Raw genomic sequence first — 22,389 nt, 5'->3', positions numbered from 1 at the left:
CAGCCAGCCTCGCTGTCTTGCCAGTGCCGCTCACTTTGTGCACTACACAGTGCGGCTCCAGGGAAAACTAAATTACTTGCAACTTATCAAAAGGTTGCTCAGCTACTTAATCATTGTAATGGCTCACTTGCAATTTCCTCAACCTGTGGTATGTGTGTTTGCATATTACGGAGACTCAAACAATGAAATTCACATTGTTTATAATTGGATGTCCCATTGGCAAAAATGGACAGGACACCACGGGTTTTAGGATATGCACCTTTAAGGAGCAATGCAGGGTCTACAATTTAATCTTCTGCCTTCAGAGAAAGGGATTTTTTCTACTGTCTACACTCAGTAATTAATTGCCCCGTGGCCTTTCATTGATTGAATACAAACCCATCTATTTGAGAGTGCTTGCATTTAATTTGCAGGAGTGTGATAGCAGCTGTTTAGTTACATTACCTGTCATTGCTGATGTGCACAGCAAGGACTGTGGTTTTACTGTCCCTAGTTTAAAAGCAATTGTTTGGATCATTTAGTGCTAGAGGCAGTGATTTCTAAACAGCTTTAGAAACAGCATTTCTTCCTCTCATGGCATCTGGTCAAGGGTGATTTACAATTATGCTTTCAGTGAGTGAATGAGAAGGAATTAATGTTTTCCTTCGCTACTCATAGTAATGCTGTTTCCTCGCTGCTAAAGGAAGTTCCAGCATGGTGCTGATGTCTCTTTGAAGTGTTACGATCCCTCAGCTAATACTTGGCACTTATCTCATATTTTTTGTGTTTGTAGATCTCCAAAGAGGGTAAATATTTTCACCTCTGTGACTGAATCTGACAGAGACCTATTCAAGTCAAGTGACTTGTGCTGGAAAGAAAACATACTCTTCCTGATGTTTATGCACTTGCCATCACCTCTAGCTTATTGCAAATCCCAGCTCAGCTCCTTTGAAGTGAGCTGAAGTGGATGGAGCTCAGCACTTTACCTTCTGTGGTCCCTTATTCTTAGCTATCATGAAACAACATATAACAGAAACAATCTTTCCTGATGCCAGTAGGCAAAACTGTATCTTGTATGTAAGAGAGCAAGCAATGACTCTCCTCTCCTCTCCTCTCCTCTCCTCTCCTCTCCTCTCCTCTCCTCTCCTCTCCTCTCCTCTCCTCTCCTCTCCTCTCCTCTCCTCTCCTCTCCTCTCCTCTCCTCTCCTCTCCTCTCCTCTCCTCTCCTCTCCTCTCCTCTCCTCTCCTCTCCTCTCCTCTCCTCTCCTCTCCTCTCCTCTCCTCTCCTCTCCTCTCCTCTCCTCTCCTCTCCTCTCCTCTCCTCTCCTCTCCTCTCCTCTCCTCTCCTCTCCTCTCCTCTCCTCTCCTCTCCTCTCCTCTCTGTCAAAAGTAACACTTTTATGGAAAAATTGTCCCTAATTCCAACAGTATCTCTGTAGCCACTTCTTCACCTGCAAGGGAGGAGAGTAGCCATTGTACTTAGTAGTTGCCAATAGATTATATTTCTCTCCAATCTCTCCAAGTTTTATAGATTATATTATATTAGATATATTAGAATATAATAGATTATATTTCTTCCCAAGCTCTCCAAGTTTTCACAAATTCTATGAACTTGTTACATTGGCTTTTTAAACTCATGTAAATGTTTAGCATCCACAACAACCAGTTGTGAGGAGCACAGCTGGACTCGGTGTGTATTTGTGAAGTATTTCCTTTTGTTTGTTTTGAATCTGCCATCTGCTAGTTTCATAAAATGCTCCCTAGCCCCCTGCATATGAGGGGGAAATGAAGAAGAGTTCCCTGTTTTGTCTATACCATTCAGGATTTGATTTGTGTCATTATATATGATGTCATATTCTGCCTCAGTCCCTGTTTTCCCAGGCTGATGTGTTCTTGTCTCCTTAGTTGTTACTTATACAGAAGCTGCTTCATATCTTTGCCTTTATATCAATCATTTACTCCTCTGTTTCCAATCCTACTGTGCACTTTTTGAGATGGAAAGGCCCAAATATGCCGCAGTTTTCAAGATGCATCTACATCGTGAACATGTATAGCAAGGGTCACGCTCACTCACGAGGCTGAGGGTTCCCCATAGGTGAGGTAGGGTGGTGGTGGTTGGGGAACAAGACCCGGAGAGTGCATAGCCAGGAACACCTTCTCACCCTGGGTGATTGTGTTTGATACCATCAGCAGTCTGCAAATCACTGTGGGTGCTGCTCCTTTACTTCTGTTTAATCCATTGGCAAAGGTAGATGAAAACCATGCTTGGAAGTAGATAAAATGTTTGAATCCTCTCTGCTGACCATGGTGTAATGAAACTAGGTTCCTTGCTGTCCTTGGGTAAAACATAACGCCAATTGATGTGTCCCTCTATAGAACAACTTCCTCATTCCTTCAGTTAGCTAGAAGAACATGCTGGGTTTGCTTTTCTTTTGAAAAAGACAGGATAAGAGAAGGGAAACCTCTCATGGCCATGCACAAAGCTGACAACTCAACTTGATAGCTTAGGCTTTGCATGGTAAAACAGACATTGCTGTGCTCTGAAGCCCTGGACTTGGAGATGGGACCTGACTCACTGTTCTGAAATGTGTCTCTATCTCATTAAAGTATCATTTTCACAAATACATGTAGTTATAACAGAAATTAGGCACACCACCTTTTCTGCAAAGCATAGTACTAACTGAGGAAAAAAAAAGAAGTGATTGAAAGTAAAGAATGAGCTCTGTGGTGAATCATCTGAAACTATTTAGGGCTCTTGTGTTTTTGTTCCAGATTTGGTCTGTTAGATAATTGCCAATGTTAAAATCATTAATGCCAAGAGGACCTAAGCAGCAAGAGGCTGGTGTGTAGATAACATACACCCTACATTTCTTAGCTATGCAAAGGAAATATTTTATGGAAAGCTTAATTAAAGCAAGATTTTTTTTTTTTTTTGGATCAAGTATTTCAGATCATTTAGCAGAGCCTATTTGACAGAAAATCTGCAGAGTTTCAGGTACCAAAAAATGTATTGTCGGTGTGTCTGGAGACAACAGCTCCTAGCTGACACAATTAAAACTGATTCCGCTGGTGCATTCCCTACAAGAGAAAGTCTTGGAGGATAGTGCAAGATCTTGGCCAATTCAGATGAATGCCAGGCCTAACTCTAGGTCAGGTGAACCACAGCCCTTTTCTATCTTTGCTTCTTAATCTGTAAAATGGGACAAATACATTTCTGTGCAGGAAAGAGTTGGTGCTGTTGCTCATATCAGCAGGAAATGACTTTTTTCTTGACAGTTAAATCCACCCAGCTGAGGCTGTTCATGAGTGATTCTCACGGAGCTATGGTGAGCAGCTGGCTAAGGTGGAAGGTCTCACTGAAACCCAAGGTCTTTTCTTTCTGCTTGTCAGGCTCATGCAAAGCTCTCCGGGTGGCCTGGCACTCTGGTCACTGCAGCAGGACATCTGCAGAGTTGCACCAAGGAGACAATTCACGATGCGCAAGCAAAGGGGAGGAAAGGGTTTGTGCTTGCTTTGGCTTGTCCATTCCTCTGCCATTGCAAGGGGTGGTGTTTTGTGTGTGTGTGTGTGTGTGTGGTGGGGTTTGGGGCAGTTATGGTTTGCCTGCCCAAAATAATACCATACTTCTTTTAGCTACTATCATGTGCTCTCTAAACACACATATTTCCATATAAACATGATGTGGCTAAAGGGCTTCTCTCGTTAACACAAACCTTGAAAGTCAAAGCGGTAACTAGGAATAAGTCACGGGGAGTCTACGTTATTTTTTCACCCCGCATGACACCTGCAGACCATGCCCTTCCTGGGTAAGAGGCAGGAAGTCTTCATAACCAAGCACACCAGCTACACGCTCACCCGTTCTGCACACTATTGGTGTGACTTTCCCAAAAACACGTTGTGCAGTTGTTTTGTGCCGACATGGCAGGGAGGGGATAAGCATGAGAGGTCTGGCTGTGGACTGCAAACAGCAGCAGTGAGATGGGTTTGGCTGCAGTGTTGAGGTTTGCACCGGTGAGGTTAGCAGTCTTGCAACCTCACCTCTGCGTTACGAAAGGTTTTGTACAGTAACTTGTCATATGAGTTTGCAGCTAAGCTGATATTCACACAGATAGCATACCACACATCGAAGCAGATCCTTCACCAGACGCGCTTCTTTTGTAACTGCCTCATCTCTGCTACTTTTCCCAAGCACGAGATCGTCCTGCCAAAGCAGTTTTTTTTCAGCATCATGCTTTTCTCCGGGCAGACCTTTTAATTTGGCAGGATCGAAGAGCTGAGGCATTAATGGGACCATTTTCTAAGTTTCTCTTATTGCTGAATCTCACTTTGCTCCTGACAGCAGCAAAGGTGTTCATGTGTTTTCCTTGATAGCGGTGGCTCATTTGTATGCTCAGGAGATACAGACCCTCAATAACTCATGCAAATTTGTCTTTTAAAGTGGTCAAAGTGACGGTTTTCACTACGCCCTATGCAGAAATTTCTGTTTCTACCAGATGATGAGGTAGCAAAAACTGCAACCTCAGGCTGCTGTCATGTCCCCCTCGCCTGAAACCTCAGGGTAGCCCCTGACAATTTGATGGGCTGGGGCACAGAGCTGGGAACTGGGTTCTGGACTAAATTTCCTCTCTCTTATTATTTCACAGGGCCATGCAGCAGGGTTAATTTCTCAGAAGGGTGAGCCCAGTGCTGTCAGAGCTGCACACAGCACTCTGGCACCTTTTTAGCTAGTGACATCTCTCTCAGGAGGCTCTCGCATCAGGTGCAGATGCTCTGGACCACTCTGTTGTGAAGAGGTTGCTCCCACAGCCCCTCCCAGCCGTGCGGTTTGTGGTTTATCAGGTCTGCTGGCAGCAAGGGGAGGAAATGTACTTGCTGCTCAGCCTGCCTTCCCGGAGCTTGCAGACCTGGTCCTCAGATATGAAAAAGCGTGCGTGCTTCAGACAGCACGTTAAGGGCTGGGTCCCCCAAAACTTGCCAAGGGAACCCCCCAGATCCTCAGAGGCTGCTTCTGCTCATGCAAGGGCTGCACCCCAGCTCCCTTTATCTCTCTATTAGCCGCATAGCTGTTTTCCAGAGACATGCCAAGGGGAGATCTTGGTGGCAAGAAGGGAGTTGTTTTTCCAGCAGCTGCCCTAAGTGAGATGAAGCTGTTGCTTTTGTCATACAGGGAGGGCTGGAAAGTGTGGTACAGCCTGTCCTGGCAGCTGGCAGGTTTTGGTTTTGAACTGCCTGGGTGCAATATCAGGAGAGGCAAAGGCACAATCCTAACATCAGGACAGCCTCAGTCTAGTGCCCAACTCCTGAAGAACCTGTATGTAGGGTGCATTTACATGTATTCTCTCCCTTGTCAGCTGCATGAAATCACTAGGACAGGCTACTGCAGCTGGGGAGCCTTTTGCTTTACCTGTGGCCTTGCTGCAGGCGGGGGAGCAGCAGTAGCTGAAGGACCTTGCCCATCACAGTGACATAGGGTTAAGTACTGCTGGGACACAGGGCTGCTTGCATGTAGGACTTTTCCTCATCTGGTCTTTCTTTTATGTGTTCCTAGCAGAGTAAGCCCTAGTGTTCAGGGTATATTTCAGTAGATGAAGTATGGTGCAGGTATAGTTTCTTTGAAGATCAAGGGAGGGAAGGAGGAGTGGTGGACAGGACTGAGGGCTTACTACCTTGCCTGTCCCAGTCATAGTGAGGAAATCTGGCCCTTTTGTAACAAGTGGCCCCTTTAATCTGCCATGGCAGAAGAATCTGGTCATTAGCTTTATCAACTTCACATGGAAACAGTATGAGCAGTGTGGGGTATGGGCCAAAATGGCTCTTCAAGCTGGCCAGCTGCACCATCCCAGCTCTGTTTTGGCCAAGCTGCAGCTCACAGCAGTGATGATTCCACCTGGAAGAAAGCACAAAGCAAACACTGAAGCAGAGGGAGCACTAGCAGTCAGGACATGCGTGCCTCATGGCCGTGAAGAGAGAAAGTGTCACAAATGAGAGGCAATAAAGGATGCTTTCCTGGAAAACGGCTGATGTGACAGGCTGGACTGAGATCTCTGTGAGGTGGGAAAGCACACCTGCAACTGATGGGATGGAGAAAGGGAGGGGGTAGGTCATTGACTAACATCATGTTATTTTGTACTGAGCAGATTGCTTCCATGGGGATACTATTTGCCATGATCACTAAGCTTTACCATACTCTTGCTGTACGAATGAATGGGTATGTTTATGCTAAGATGCTTAGCATATTCTAGCAGCTCTTTATAAAGATCATTATCTATAATTAGGTAAGTGTGCATAACTGTTATTGCTCTTGTGCTAAAAATTGCTGCAAATGGAGCTGAGGAGGGAGAGGATTATAATTTAGACATCAGATAATTGGACTTAATTTGCTTAAGAGAACTACTGGTTGTGGCCACTTGAAACAGTAGGTCTTAAGCTCAGGAATAAAATGCTTTTCTAAAAGTATTTAGTGTTGCTGTTCATATCTGTGTCAATATTTCCATTAGAGATAAGTGGTTTTGTGACTGAAACTTAGCATGTGAAAACGTCAGTCAGAGCACTGCTGAACATAATAGTCCTGATTTTGCCTTTTCTCACAGATGTCTGAAATTAGAAACAGGCTGCTGTTTCCTAAACTTCAGCCAGCTCTGTTGATCTCTTGTGAAGTTCACTTGCCCCTTTCACACTGATTAGATTTCCAGGCAGGGCTTAGAGTTGCAGTTGCTACTCCTGTGGTCGCACGTGTGGTAAGAGTGGATTCAGATGGGGCTATTAAAGGCACTGCAAAGTTACTGCGTGTTTCCTAAAGGCTGAGCTTCACCTCTCTGTACTAGCCTCGCCCTAGGTCTAGATTTCACCGATGTTTTGTGAAAAGTTGTGCTGCCTTTTCTTGCTTTCAGAAAGGAATTGATAAGCGAATGCAACTGCCCACAGTACTTCTGCTGCACTGCACCAGTACCCAGCTGCCCTTACACCTTCTGAATCCGAGCTGGGACCAGCACTGCTCCTGCATGGGCTGACTGCAGCAGCGTTAGGGTCACAGTGCATGGGATGCAGAGTACTCAGGGCTGCATGGACTGTCATCTTCAGTGCAGCCCAAACTTGCTGTAGATGTCTGCACAAGGCTGAATTTTGTTCTTGCTCTCTGTCCTCCAGGTCTGTAGCTTGTTCAGATACCTTTTTCAGGATCCTGAAATACAGCCATGCTGCTTATACAAAGCTGACAGTGTATAATATTCAGGGCATAGTGTTAGCCCCTGGATGTGAGCCAGTGCTGACTAAAGAGTTGATAATTTTCTTTAATTCCTGTGCTGGAATCTAACCTCTGGAGCGTGTAGGCAATACGGGCTGATGGCCTTCATGGACAAGCCAGTGGTGGACACTCAGAGATCCCCAGGGATGCTGGCCTGCTGCAGGCTGTACCCTCCACAAACCTTGTAACAAAGGCATGCTCCTAACTCCAGAACGAGTGAGAAATCCTGTGAATATGGACCCAAAGTTTTCATGGAAGATTATTGCAAGGAAGTGCCCCATATGGACCAAACCTCTGTTCACCAGGTTAGCAGCCATGGCATGAAAGCCCTAGAGATTGCTAAATAGTGCTTGCCATGGTGCCTTTCCTGCCATTACTGCCATCGTGCATGAGGCCTTGAATCTAAAGGTCCTCCAAAAAACTTCTGTTGGTGTCTTCAAAACCATGGCTGCTGAACCCCCAAAATCAAGCCCTAAGCATGCACATAGGAAGGGGTATGGATTACAGGTTTCTGCTGATGGGAGCTAAGCTGCCTCCCGCCATGGTGCAGATGAAGTTTGGTCAAAATTTGTGTGTACTCAGAGTACCTTGGTGAAGGCTGTGCATCCATCAGGCAGGAAAAACAGAAGCCTTGTAGTTAAAGCATCACCCCTCGGCTTCAAATCCTTCTCTTTGATGTATGTAACAAGCTGAACTTTTCACTATGGTGAATTATGGCACAAGGCTTTCTTAATCTTACCTGTTGGACACTGTACAAATGGCTTATGAGGAGGATCTGAACCTGTCTTTTGTATCTCAGATGAGCCCTACTGGGCAGGTTGTAGAGGCAACCACCAGCAGACATGAAATAAAGGAAGAACAAGTGAAATGGCTCTAGCTTGAAGCTCACCCTAGAGTGTCTGAAAGCTTAAATGGAGATGTGTTTAGTCTCTTCCAGCTCAGGTAGAAGAATCCTACAGATCACCAGGTAAGTAACCAAGGAGATTTCTGTGTAGAGATAGATTTTTTTTTTTTTTTTAAATACCATCTTCTAATAAAATTATATAAAAGTCATCTGAGAATATGCAATCATGTTCTGTGTATATGCTTGCTATCTCTCCTCCTCCATCCCCCATTAAGTTTTAAATCCATCATCTAATTTCAGCTAAATTCAGTAACTAGAAAGAAGTCTCAAAGGTACAAAATTTCTTTTTTTTTTTTTTCTCTCTGTACAGTGCCTTTGCACTGTACAGCCAGGAGACCACTCGTGGCTGCTAGAGCCATTATTTTTCTCCATGAGAAGAGGTTGATAGGCTCAGCTGGAAGTCAAGAGAGAGCAGCTGGACAGACAGTACGTGTGTGAATGCTCACTGGACACACTGCTGACCAACTTAGCCACTCAGTCCATGTCTATACTTTAACTACTGTACTTGCATTTTGTCTTGTTGGATTTGAAAATAAAGGTATTGGGTGTGAAATAGTATACATGCAATATTGGTGGCAAGGAGACCAAGATGCAGGAGTAAGCTGGGGAGCTAAGCTTTTAGAAAATAGAGACAACCCATATGTACTTTAAATATGACATCTTTCCTCTGTGTCTTTGCTAGCTTAAGAGAATCCCACCTTGGCTGTTTTCCCAGAACCCTTTATTTAGACCATCCATGCTTCTTGGTGGTTACGTGTACCTGGGGATGAGGATTCCACCAGAGAGTGGGGTTCTCTGGGGTCAGACGTTAATAAACATTGTGTACCTTTGAGGGCATAGGCTGAAGCAAATGATGGAATGAAGGATGTGAACATAAACATTTAATCTAGAAAAGAAACTGCATAATATTTTTTTTTCTTTCCCCCAGCAGTGATTTCATAATGAGTCTTAATGCCCTGATTAGGTGTGGCTGTAGCAGAGAATCATCAGCCAGCCTGAGCTATTGCGGCTTAGCAGAGAAATGACTGAAGACATAAGGTAACTGTCTACTCCAGAACCCGTGTGTGTTACCACCACCTGAGGAGCAGGGAGATACAACTGAGTATCCATCTGCAATAGTCATTGTTGGCTTATTGGCTTGATTATTCTCCTTGGATATGTATTCACTCAGCAGATCACAGCAACCCCAAAGAGGTTAATTACGTGTATTTTTAAATTCCCTAAGTGCATATTTGCATAACTAGCATTTTTAAATATTCATAAATACATATTTGCTTGATAGATTGTAGCGGCATCATTTGCAGCTTCAAAAGAGACATTCACTTAATCAAACCAGAAATGGTAATCATTTCTTGAGGCTCAGACATATGATCAGCATATTGTGGCACAATAAATAGATTGAGCATCAGCTGGGGCATGGTAATTGAGTGCATGCTCCTGGCCTATGGCACACGGGAGGAAATCTGACCCAGCTTAACCTCCTAGCACTGTGGTATAGCTGGACCCTCTTTGCATTTACTACAGACAGAAAACAGACTCATAAATTACAGCCATGGATCAGCTCATTTGGGTTAGGTGGATTGTACATCCTTGCTCGTACTTGCTAGCTCTGCTTCCCCAGTGAAAAAGCCTTGCAAGGCCATTGCTGTGGACATTCCTGCAGTGGGTGTGTGCCCACATGGCCCTGGCACTCTCAGCCTCAACAGGTATGTCCATAGCGTTAAACAGAAGAGGCAGGAAGCAAGCATGAACCCTCAAGTCATAACTGACTTTACTGCTTAACCCATTCCCTGTCTTTCTTTGAAACTCCTTCAATTATCTGAATCCAAGGCACAGCCCCAGCAGAGTCCTGGGGACAGCTCGTGGTGCCCACCCAAAGTGCACCAGGTGTGGGTGCTTCCACCCTACGCTACTGTCCAGCGCTATCTCAGGGGGCTTTGTGTCCTCACACACTCCTGGATACCTTCATGCCACATCAGGAGTACACAACACGGACTCTCAGTGCTCTAAGACCATGCCACTGGGGTGGAGCAAAGTCCTCACTACTTCAGAGAGGAGAAAAGCATAAGAAATCATGATAATACTGTTATAGGGGACCAGAGTGATGGAGGTCCAGGGTCTTGTGCTCTACAGTATAGACACTGTTGGCCATAGAGGTCCTGGTCCCCAAACACAGTGAGTGCAGGCTGGTCTGTGCCATTTGGGCTCCCTCCACTGTGGCAGTACAGCCAGAGCTGCTGTAGCCCAGAGCAGCTGAGGGTGCTTGTATCTCAAACCGACTGATTTGCAGTTCCCTGGTCCCCACTCAGCCCGGCTATGTGCTTATTTAATTCTGATTGCAGGGAAGTAGTCCTGATTGTCTTCAACTTGAGAGAAAGGGGAGTGTAATTTTTATTCATGCGAGCAGATCATGACCAGGTGTTACAACCAGAAGGGCTTCCCCCCAGTCCCCCCTCCCCCCCCATTTTCCTTTGCGCTGCTCTATGAAGAGTCTTTGCAGTATCAAAGCAGGAAACCTCAAAGCAGGGTGACAAGGAAGTTAACTCCTTCTGAGCCTGCCTGTGAGGTGGTGAGTCAGATGTGAAGGGTGGTCCCTTGGCAAGCAACCGAAAAGAAAAAAGAAAGGCAACAGCTGTCCCCACCAGCTGAGTTTTGAGCTCGAGTTCAGGAAGAGAGGAGCACAAATTCATAACGCACGAGCAATGCCAAAGCTCAGGCTCACATCTAACAGCCCAAGCTCTCATGGCTAGGAGGTGCAGGAAATGGGGCCCCAAGAAAGGATTAAGAAGCATTGCTTGCTTCATGTGTCTGGTGGCTGTGGGGAGCAAGGGGAAAGCAGGACAGTGGTTTTGGAGGAGGGAAACCCAGAAAGAGGGAAGGAGGATGATTCACACACAACAGCATCCCTGAGCTCATGAAGAGGGGGTTGTGAGTCTGGGCTCTTGGTCCTGAACCCATGGGTGATTTCTGGTGTCAGTAATGGCTGAGTTCCTGCACTTCTGCTGTCCTGCCCTGGGTATAGGCAATGCAGCACCCCAAGGAGCTGTTGGCTTGCAGGGTGTTTGCCTGGGAAGAGGAAGAAGAGGAAGGCCACCATGAAGGGGGAACCAGTGACCTGAGATGGTGCGTGATCCCTCCTCAGCAGACCACATCCCTGAAATCCCGTTCTGCTGAGTCAGTGTGGGACATGTGCGCTTTGAGCTTTTCCGCTGGGTGATATTGCATAAACTATGACATCTACACCAAATAAGATCCTCCCTGCCTTGGCAAGTGGGAAGCGAGGCTTTGAAAGCAAAGCCTGCTTGGCGGGTTGCCCCCAAGTCAGCCTGATGTCCCAGTGCTTGTATTTTGAAACACTTCTCAGCTTCACATCCTAGCAAAACCGATCTCCTGACTTTAATCATCCAGGACAAACTCATTTTGGGGTCCAAGTTTATTTGAGTCTCAGTAGCTACGAGTTGCGTTTCCTTTTAAGAAATTATTGTGGTTTGGTTCATTGAAAATGAAAGACAAAATGCAATTTTGTATATCATTTTTTATATTACTATTTTATCATTTTATTTAAAAATGGATATTCCTTTATGGCTGTATATCAGCCCCTGCTCATTAGAGTATCCCCTGTAGCCACTGAGTTTAGAAGCACACAAATTCCAGTTAATCTTAACAACAGTTTGATCACTGAGAAATAAATAAACTTTTTATCATAGCTGAAGGCTAATCTTAGCAGGTATCTGCATTTGAATACATTTTTGTCAGGAACCTGCTGGCCTTTTAAACCTCGTAGCAGAGTGGTGGAAGATCCCGAGGCATCAAAGTTTCTGTCATTTGTATTTCACTGCCAACAGTTCCTTTTTAGAAGAATAAAGCCACCTCCATTTTTTAATTGGAGCTGTAAAGAAAACCTACCCCTGCAGTTTTGGATGAGTCAAGACTGTGGTGGCAATGAATGATTAATATTAATACCTGCTTCAGTCGTACTGAAATAAGCACCTTACATCAAAGAGGAAAAGCAGCCACACATGGAACAAGCCCATCCGACCAGGCCTCAGCAAAGAGTGGAGGGAGAAGAGAATAACAAAGTGGGTTGCTTTCTAAATTTATTTTTGTTGTTGTTTTGGTGTTGTTGTTTTGCCTCTCTGTACAGGTTTGGTATCTCTGGATATGTAAACAGGAGGAATCTGGTGGTGGATATAAAGAGGCTGCAAGTTACCAGACCCATTAATTAACCTTTCAGTTCCCACCTGATTAGCTTCCCTTTGGATGTATGTATATACCTGTTATAATTTTGATGTGGCTGAAACCTTGGGGGACCAAAGATTCCTGGCAGTGTCAGACCTGCAGTGGTGCTGGTCTTAACCAAGGATTTAGGGAAATAATGTCAATTGTTCAGCATAAACTTTTTGGAAATTGTGATTACTTTTTTTTCTTTTGCCCACTCTAAATCCTCCTAACTTTCTGGCTGAACAGATTTACTTTTATCATTAGCAAGTAATCAGGGTGAAAGATGAAAGTGCACATAATCATTCTTTCTAAAATAAGTTATCAACTAGCCTTTATTAGGATAAGGAACCAGCTCTGGATAACTTCATGGTGGAAAGGAAAAAAAAAATAGACAACTTCAGTCATTTCTTTTTCTTCTTTTCCTACCTATTAGTGCCAGGGCAATTTTTGCCATTCAATACATTGAAGACAGACCAGTTAGCAGTTCTCAGGTTATAATCTTTAGTTATATTTTCCATCAATAAAATTTAATATCCCTGTCTAACCATAATTTCTAGGTCTGTTTACCATTAAAAAATAAGCTCTCATGACAGTGCACAGGTTGGTAACACAAAGCTTCTCTTAATCACTAGTCATGACCAAACCAAGATTAAATAGTACTTATTTCTATTTTTTCTTTCTTCTTATGGTCTCAGTGATTTGGGCAAAGGAGCATCCCTTGAGTGGTGAGGACCCCCTGCTTTCCCTGCACTTGCCTCTCATTGTTTTTTCTTTTTGTGCTAAGAGGTGACTGGGATAGGACCAAGGACGGAGATGATGGGTAAGGTGCTCCCGGACCTACAGCCATGGGTCTACCCTGGTGATCAACGGGGAAAGCCACTCAGCTCAGCGGGGAGCTTGTTCCCACCTGAGCAGCAGCTGCTCTTAGGGCAGGCTGCTTGGTGGAGCCCGCTCACCCAGAAAGTTGCTTTCCCAGCACCTGGGGCTGTGCTTCCCCTGCAGGCTGCACGGCCCCGGGACATGCAAGCAGCTACTCTCTTGGCAGCCCTCTGCTGCAGCCTGAAATATCAGCCTCAGGCTGGGGACAGGGAAAAAGAGGTAGTGTGACATGCAACTGAAAAACCACAGGCTGAACCGTGCTGATCCTGTGATTGCTTGTCCTCGGGAGCCCAGAAAGGTTGAGTTAAAAAGATATGGGGATGTTGCCACAGCTTCTCCAGGCCACAGCCTCAGTGCTGCAAAATGAAGAGTCTTGGTTGCAGCCAACCATAAACCCTCTTTAATGATCATGTCTGCAACATGTGAACACTGCTAAAAAGCTGGCTAGGTCCCTGCTGCCAGAAAATGAGAGGTTCGATTGAGAACATGGGATACATTTTCTGGGGACAGTCTTGACTTTAGGTTTTTAGATCCTTGGTGCAGAAACTGGAGGAAAAGTCACATGAAGACACGTATATGTGCTCAAACACACACATAGCCAGAAAGCAGCCTCTTACTGGGTATTAGTTCAGTCACACTGCAGGACCTGTGTTATAGACATATTCTGATCACAGCTGCAGAGATTAACTGATCACCCTACCTGCCAGAACAAGGACTAGATGGCCCAAACCAGACAGAGCTACTCTGAATGCCCCTTGTCTTTGTGGTTACATCTGTTTTGTAGAAGTAATTGTTGAAATACAATCAGAAGGAACTTCCCTAGTGGTTCTTTTATTGTCTTTTTTTTTTTTTTTTTTTTTTTTTTTTTTTTTTTTTAAGGTAAGTCTTAAGGAGACGGGGTTGCTATGTTGTCCAAGTCCTGGAGAATCTAAAAGGGGTGAAAAGTCCTTTCTGTACTCTGCATTCAGACTCTAAACTTTCTTAGAGGTTATTTCTTAAAATAGTTTATGGGTCTCTCCACTTCGTCATGGGTCCCTGTGTCCCTCGATTACCACCTCACTGCAAAAGGTGCCTAGCAAAAATGCCCTGTTTGCATCCCACTGTGCAGTAAGCCCAGACTGCATCCTATCTAATTTTGGACACTAAAGGAAGTTACTAATTGAGGAGCCTAAATGCTCCAAACTTCCCCTGCTAACAGTGGTGGAAGAGGGAGACCTCTGTGAGCAATGCAGATCCTGGGTGGGGCAGGAAATCTCTTTCTCTGTTGACTCTGAGGTCACCAGAGGTGAAGGGACACTTCAGTTACATGTCTGAGTTGGAGGGGTTGAATCCAGGCATAGGTCCCATGGAAGTTTGTTGTGGGACCACCAAAAAACAGTGCAGTATTTATCTGCTCTCACATCTAGTTTGTTTCATGTGCCGTCTGCTTCTTCCTTGGAGTTGTAAGGTTTTCCTGTATGCGTAGCTTCCCTGTACATGTTTGAGCCTTCATACAAGCACAAGGCTTGCTGGTTTTCCTGACACTTAATGGAATCAAAAAAGTAGGTGGCTCAGCGTGCTCTCTCAGCCATCATTTGGATGAGGACCAAATGAGTGCTAGGACCTGAACAGAATAAAATTTTAATGGACAGCTTGTGACTGAAGCGCGGAGTTTCTGTTTTGTTTTGCTTATTTTATTTTCTTTCTTTTTTAACCCTCATTATCTGGTTTCCATGGAAAGCTTTTTCAATAGAGTAGGAGAAGAGCTTCAATATTTTTCTTACAAAAGTTAATGAAGAAATACGATGCATCTCAGTCTCTTTCTTTTCTCAGGAATTTCAGGCATGGAAAATTGAATTAGCTAAAATGGATTAAGAGATCATTTTTTTGCAACTTCCATTCCCCTCATGAAATGCGCACACCAAAAAGGGCTGCTGGTCAGAACACTGTTGGAAATGGCTTTTCTCTTGCACCATTAAACAACTGCTTTATTTTTCTTGCATTTGAGCAGCCATGCACAGAATATGCATGCATTCTCTTGACTGCCTGTCACTGAAGTTATGTGATTATGTTGCAGGGAGTGCCAGTTTAAATTAAAAACTCAGCAGGCCTTCTTGGAAACTTCTTCTCGCTCATTGGCAGTAAAAACTTGGAATATATATTTGGCCTAATCCAGTCTAATCTGATCTGTTTCACAACGCCATCTGGATCTCATCGGGGGCTGGATGCTTTCACTATTTGATCCGGGCACTTCTCTTCTCTTTTCTTATTTTTTTTTTTCTTTCCGTAATGGCTATTCTTTAAGAATTAAGTATTTTGGAGATGTGCTGGAACCAGTTCATTCCTATTCATCGTGTGGAAGATATCCAGGAGCAGCAGCCACTGAGATATTTATTGCCTCTAAGGAGCCAATGGCTGACTGAATCTGAATCAGTTGCTATCAGTTGCTGCCTTGGGAGTGGCTCAAAAACATTTCTGTATCTTTCAAGAATGGTGTATTCCTGACCAAATGTTAAGCGTAAGTAAGCACCTGGTGGATTTGGATGACAGCACAGCATTATCTCAAAGCATTTCTCAGCAGCTATGATATATCTTCCAGTAGATGTTCCTACATACCGAGAAGAAAAACTTTCTAATGATAAGGATAGTTATGCCCTGGCACAGGTTGCCTAGGGAGGTGATGAAATCTCCATAACTGGAGATTTTTGAGAACAGGTTAGACAAGCAGCTGCCAAGAACCCTTGACATATAGTCAATTCTGCCTTTGGGCAGCAGTAGATGACCTCCCGAAAACCCTTTGATTTTTTTGATCACTGAGCTTAGATCTGAACTATGAACCAATCCATAAGAAATCACAACCAGGGAATTAGAACAAATAATTTGTGTGTGTGTGTTTCTCTAAGACTTAAAATTATAAATGGAATAAAAAGCATACTTTATGTATGACATTCCATTAAAAAAAAAGGAAATGAAAAAAAAAAATCTGAATCACCAGAGAAAGAGGCATTTACAAAGATATATACCTAGGAAGTTAGGCACAAATGTGGGAAACCCTCTTTTCCTATTCCTTTTTGTGCTTTCCTTTATCTCTTTCTCCCTTTTTCTTTTTCCTTTCCTTTCCGTTCCTCTACCCCTACCCCTTTCCCTTGCTTTTCTCTCTGTCTTTCTGTTCCCTTTTCTCTCTTTCTCTCCCTTACTTTTTCTCCCTTTCTTTCCTTTTCTCTTTTCAACTCTCTCTCCCCTGTAAAGGACAAATGAGGGCTGTAGGTCTCCCCTGTGAGGTAAGGCCAGGACTACCCCATGCAGGACACAGCAACTTCTACCTGGCTCCAGCAGCCCTGCCTCAGGGCCCAGCAGCCAAGATGGTGATGCTTCTTGAAAAACATGCTTAAGATAGGGCCAAACAGCCAGATGAGCATAGTGAAGAAAAACGGTGATAAACAAAAGTTTGAACACCAGTGAAAGGGAAGGAGGCAGGGGAGGAGGTAGGCCAGGTGCTGGAGCCTAGTCCCCTGCAGCCCGTAGCAGACCCTTGCTGGAGCAGGTTTATCCTGAAGGACTGCAGCCCATGGAGGACCCTTGCTGGAGGAGAGGAAAAGTGTGTGGAGGATGGAGTGGAAGAGAGGAACTGTTATGGACAAACTGCAGCCCCCAACTCTTCGTGTTGCTCTGGGGGGTTGCAGGTGGAAGAGATGGGGATGAAGATGTCAAGTTGAGCCTGGGAAAAAGGACAGTGGAGTGAAAGGTGTTGGTTTAATTTTAATAGTTTTTCATCACCCAAGTCCATTTTAACTGTCATTAAATTAAATTGATTTTTCTCCACGTTGAGTCTGTTTGCCTGTGATGGTAATTAATAAGTGATATCCCTGTCTTTATCTCAACTCACGAGCTTTTAAATGCTATTTTCTCCCTCAGTCCTGTGGAAGATGGGGAGTAAGAGAGTGGTTGGGTGGCTGACAAGCAGCTATGGTCAACCCACCACACTCCTATGGGACACCAAGCAGAGGGCCATGAAGAGCTTTGGGTGTTGTTCCTGTGCATGGCCACCCGCACAGGAGTGCCCTCCTTTTAGCCAGTGCTTGGTGGAAGGAGGTTCTGAGTGACACAAGTAGTGACCCAGTGCTATGGGGATCTCGACAGACTCCTGCTGGTGGGGCAGGGCTTGCATGGATGCTCAGGAGCAACCATGTGGCTATGCCAAGGTGGAGAAGGCAGACGTGGGTGCATGTCTTCATCCTTTCACAGAGAAGGTTACACCTCCATGATGGACTGAGGCAATTTGGAGGTGCAGACCTTTGTTCAAGATCAGTTTGGGCAAACAGAAAGCCTTCCCTGGCTTAGGAATTTTTCTCTTTTGCTGCATTCTACTATCCATGCATATATTTTTTGAAACCTCTAAATAAAAAGTTTCAATACTTCAGTCTCTTGTTAAAAATGGTTAACGTGGTTGCCTGACTATAATTATTAGCATGGACCAGAATGTCTTTTTTTTTTCTCCTTCTCCTTCTTGCTCATCTCTCCTTAGTACTAACTGACATTAGCAGTTCTTCCCCAAGAAAAGCACAAATCCACATGTTACCATGATGCAAAAAGCAGGTTCTGCACTTTCAGGATAGTTTCTCCATTCCCAATTGAGGGTTCGTTAGTGTCATTAAGGCTTCTCACTTGCATATGACCTCCCAGAATGATCTGGCAGTAGGGTTGAGACATATGGGTTGCAAATGATGCAAAGGAAAGACAAATTTAAGAATAGTCATGTGCTAAACATGACAATTTATGAGTTTGGTGTATAATACTTTGCTTCATAATTCAGGAGGAGATTTTGTTCTTTTTTCTTTTTTTTAATTTTAGCTAACCTGTGTTGTTTGCTTTATGTGAAGGCCACAGCAGTAAGACACCGAAGAAAGATTTAGGTGGCAGCGTGACTGCACTCCAGCAAACCAGAATAGGGCTGAAATTCAGTGCTTATGGCTGGGGATATAACATGGCAAAACTTCACAAGGAGGGAAAGGCAAAATCTTACTGCTTTCAAGCTTCTTCATGTGTTCACCCAGGGGTTTTGCAAAGACAATGAAAGGTGCTTGACAATATCTGTATATTTCTGTTCAGTTACTAAATAAGTTTTGACATGTAAAAAAGTATATCTCATTCTCCCTCCTCTGACTAGATGGCATATTTATGTTTGGTGCAGTGCCTGCTCACTTGCAGGCACAACCTGAGCTAATATATTTCTGAAGAGTCTGACAGAAGTCCAGATGAACTATGTTTGCTTCAGAAAGCAAATTTTGGCCCCATGAGAATTCTCTGCCTCTTTCATCCCTACTGTTTATTTATTTATTTTACATACAGAAAATATTTGAACAAACTACCCAGATTCTAGTGCAGATAGGAATATGATCTGTTTTTCTACTCATTAGCATGGGCACAAAACTCTCTGTTAGCATTTCTAAGATAGTGGTGTCTCTCCACACAGATTATTCATTTTTTTTATATCCCTATTTTTTTTTCTCACAAATTTCAGAAAATTTTAAATTTTAAATACCCGTTTTGAAGGGCCAGATTCATGACCAAAAATGTGTAAACGTTTGTGATTTGAAAGTGGAATAGGAAGTCAGAAGGAAAAAAGAAGTAATCAGTTTTGTTACTGGTTGGATCTAGGCCCAGAGACTTAGCCAGGGTGTGTGTGAGCACAGCTTCTATTTCACTTAGCAGGTGCATCTTTTTATCTTGCATAAAGTGCTGGTCCTATCACTTTGGTTTTCACTCAGATGGTGTAACAGCCCATCTGTAAACCAGAACAGCAATTCTCAGTCAAGTTTTACTTTTTCCTCTCTTCCACATAGATTTTGATTCAATATCAATTCAATTGGATAATAATTTCCATTTCAGTAATTTGTCATCCTTTCTCTAATCCTCTCTCCAGTCTCCATCTTCCCCATACACGTGACATTCCCCTGGGTGTAGCAGTCAGTATCTACTCATACCACTTTCTCTCCATGCAGCAATCCTTGAATTCCTGTTCTGGCAAATCCCTATATATGCCTGACCCCAGATCCTACAGGAAGATTGGAGATGGGACTGGTCAATGGCCTGGCTGCATCAGCCTTGCCATGTCTTTGGGCCTGCTTGCCTCTAGCTCCCTGTGAATCAGCTAATCCTTCAGGAGGCTGTCAGGGAGAAGGAAAGAGGGTTGGGGAAATGAAGTCTGTATAGTTTGCTCCTGGGGCTTCTTCTTTCCCCTCCTTCTCCATTAAGAGGACCAATGAGCTAGATGATTTTTCACTGGGGTGGTTGTTTTGCTTTTAACAACTAAGATCCTTGGCTTTCTGTACAAAAGGCATTTAGGTTGGCAGAATGCGTGATCTCTTTTTATTTGTTACTTCTGTTTAAGATAGAGGCACGTAAATGATTTCTTCCAGTGTGTCAGTGACCCTCTTTTTATTATATTGGAAAAGCATTTCTATAGGCTGACAATGTCATCTGTATTGCACTGATTTATAAGATTCTTTCCTCAGCAATTACTCTGTGTTTATCCAGACCTCCCATTGACTCTCCCATTGACTCACCGAAATCAATGTGATCCAAGTTTTTTTTTTTTTTTCCTTTTTTTTTTTTTTTTTTTCTTTTTTATTTTTTATTCTTATTCTTTTATATACCTTTGAGGACTGATTGTACAATGGAACTTCTCTGATTATGCTAGGCCTAACTAACTACACAAATCTCAGAAATGTGTAGCAGCGGGTCTGATGGGAATTCAGCTAATTAGTGGCTTAAAAGATGTTAGAGTTTAGCGTGAAGTGGATAAACCATCTAAATAAATGGAAATGAAGAGTAATGCAGGAGAAGTATTGTTGCAACACTGAAAACGTATTTTAGGTGCATACCTCTCATTTGAGCAGTGTAAAGGAGTAAGGGATAATGTCACATGTAGTGGCTCATGAGCAGGGTACTCTGGTCCTGGCATCACATTTAGATCAGTGGCCCCTAATTGTAGACTGCATTTTGTATCATGAATCTGTATAATCAGTTCATTTGTGCACTAGCTTTCCTAACTCATTCATCTGGTACATATACATTTCTTAATATTATAAGATTTGGACCAGAAACATTTTGGAGATTAAAGAGATCTTCTTTTTACACGATGGAAATTTGAAATTCAGAATTATCAAAGGGATGCATATGTTTCCACTCAGTTTTATATCCTCCACAATTTGTTGTAATTGATGTGATAATAGGGGTAAGAGGTGATAGATTTGTTTTACAATCTGTTGCTCTCGTAATCAGCTGATCAAGGAGTACAATTTGCAAAGACCATTGATATGAAACCAAATGCTTTTTTAGGTTATACATAATAATTTCTTTTAATTAGCAAACAGAACTGGTCCACATTTAAGGTATAGATCAATTGGCATACTTTATCTCTTCTTCCATATTAAGTCCCATGCGTTATGACATCAGTCGTGTCTTAAATCCACCCCTACAATTTGAAACAAATCTGCCAGAATCTATTAGCTTTCTTTCTGCCTTTCATATCTTCAGAACGTACAGCTTTCCTGGGATGTGTAAAGCTTTGACACAAAGAAAATGTATAGAACCCTGGTAAGGGGGATGTTTTGGGGCACAAATAAAGATATATGGGAGTGAGGACTGTAGCAAAAGGTCAAGAATCACATAAGAATATTAAGAAGTGGAGGGATAGTGAAACTGAAGATTTTGACAAGGAAAGAAAGCTGACTGCAAGGAAAGAAAATTAAACAAGAAGCCATTGTGCAAGGGTTGTGTCTGAATGAATGGCTAGAGACAGGAAAGATGGTTTTGTAGGTTGGGTCTGTGCCCTGCCAATACAGTTTGTACAGCTGGTTAGTCTGTTAGTCTCAGTTTTCTATCTGTAAAACATGAATGACAAAACCCTTGCTAACTCATCAGGGTCTTTTGCAGCCTGTTTGTACTATTTAAGAAACAGAGTGGGGAAGAAGGGTCACCAATGTTACAGGAAGAAAGCAAGAAACAACCAAAACTAAAGAGAGAAAAAGGAGAGAAAGAAGCTTCTGAAAGACTGAATTAAGACAGGCCAGGGGAAATCTGGCTGGAAATCACCAACCTTATTATGGATTTTTCCTCCCAAGATATTCCACATGCTCTATGTGGCTGCCTTGCAATGACAGCTGCTTTGGGGGGAGAGAGAGGGAGGGTGGGAAAGTCAGGGCACTCGGCAACTCAGCTTTTGCTTTACAATGCACCAAAGTCTTGTTGAAAGCAGGGAAACTTGAGAAAGTCTCAAGGCTGTTGCTCTCCCTCAAGGATCTTATGGATTTAACTATTTGGAGCACCAAATCCTTGTTTCTTTTCAGCAACAGCAACCATTGCAAGTTACGGTTGTTGTTCCCCTCTTTCAACCCTCCCGGCTTCCCTTTCAGCTGACACTGAAGATTAGCTTCAAGCTCTAAGACTGTAATGTCTTTGAGGAAAAGCCTTAATGAGGATCTATACTTTTAAACTTTGATCTAATTACTCTTCGAGCAATGTTTCTATTTTGGATGCTGCAAACAGATCAAGTTTGCATGTTTGAAGGTGGCACCATTCGGTGGACAAGAAGTAAACCCCACCCTGTAGGTTAAATAAATTTTCATACATAAATAAAAACATGAATAGCACCTATGTAAAGTAGCTGGCATTATTTCAGAGAATGTTTGAGAGCTGAGCCTGGGGAGCTACTGGAATGCAGAAAGATTTTTTTCTCCCCTTGCTGTATGTTTACTAGTCAAACGGTAGCAGAGGATATTTGAGGCCACAGTGGTGTAATCCATTGAGTATATCAGCAGGGAAAAAGGGCAAAGAGGACTGGAAACTACAGACCTGGCCATAAAGGGCACTCCAGAATTGCACAGAAGCATTTTCTTGGGCGTGATTAAAACCTCAGACTCCAGCCCAGTGATAGAAAGAAAGAAAAGCAAGCTGAGTCCTATAAGCCAACACTTTCACTTGATCTGTTGTTGCAGTTTCGGTGTTTTGCATGCTTTTTTTCATGCATTTTTATCACCTCAGTCAGCCACTGCTGTGATTTGAATCTATGTGCTGAGCTCCAGCCGGCGTTTGAAAGCTGGTTCCCCTCTGCTGTCATGTGCACTGGGCAGCTTTGCCCAGCGTGGAGCACATTTGGGCACATACCTGTAGAATAAGTGCT

The 22,389-nt window shown here is 43.5% G+C and overlaps 1 long non-coding RNA gene across 1 annotated transcript; it reads left to right on the top strand.

Annotated features, from left to right (window-relative positions):
• The first annotated feature begins 5,782 nt into the window (after positions 1 to 5,782).
• Positions 5,783 to 10,148, top strand: LOC137850097 (uncharacterized). The gene is made up of 3 exons (XR_011092258.1): positions 5,783 to 6,030; positions 7,126 to 8,189; positions 8,437 to 10,148. It is a non-coding gene; the product is annotated as an uncharacterized lncRNA (long non-coding RNA).
• The last annotated feature ends 12,241 nt before the right edge of the window (positions 10,149 to 22,389 follow it).

The sequence above is a fragment of the Anas acuta genome, chromosome 1 (genome assembly GCF_963932015.1).
Source record: "Anas acuta chromosome 1, bAnaAcu1.1, whole genome shotgun sequence".
Taxonomy (NCBI): Eukaryota; Metazoa; Chordata; class Aves; order Anseriformes; family Anatidae; genus Anas; species Anas acuta.
This window is presented reverse-complemented; position numbering and strand designations above follow the sequence as displayed.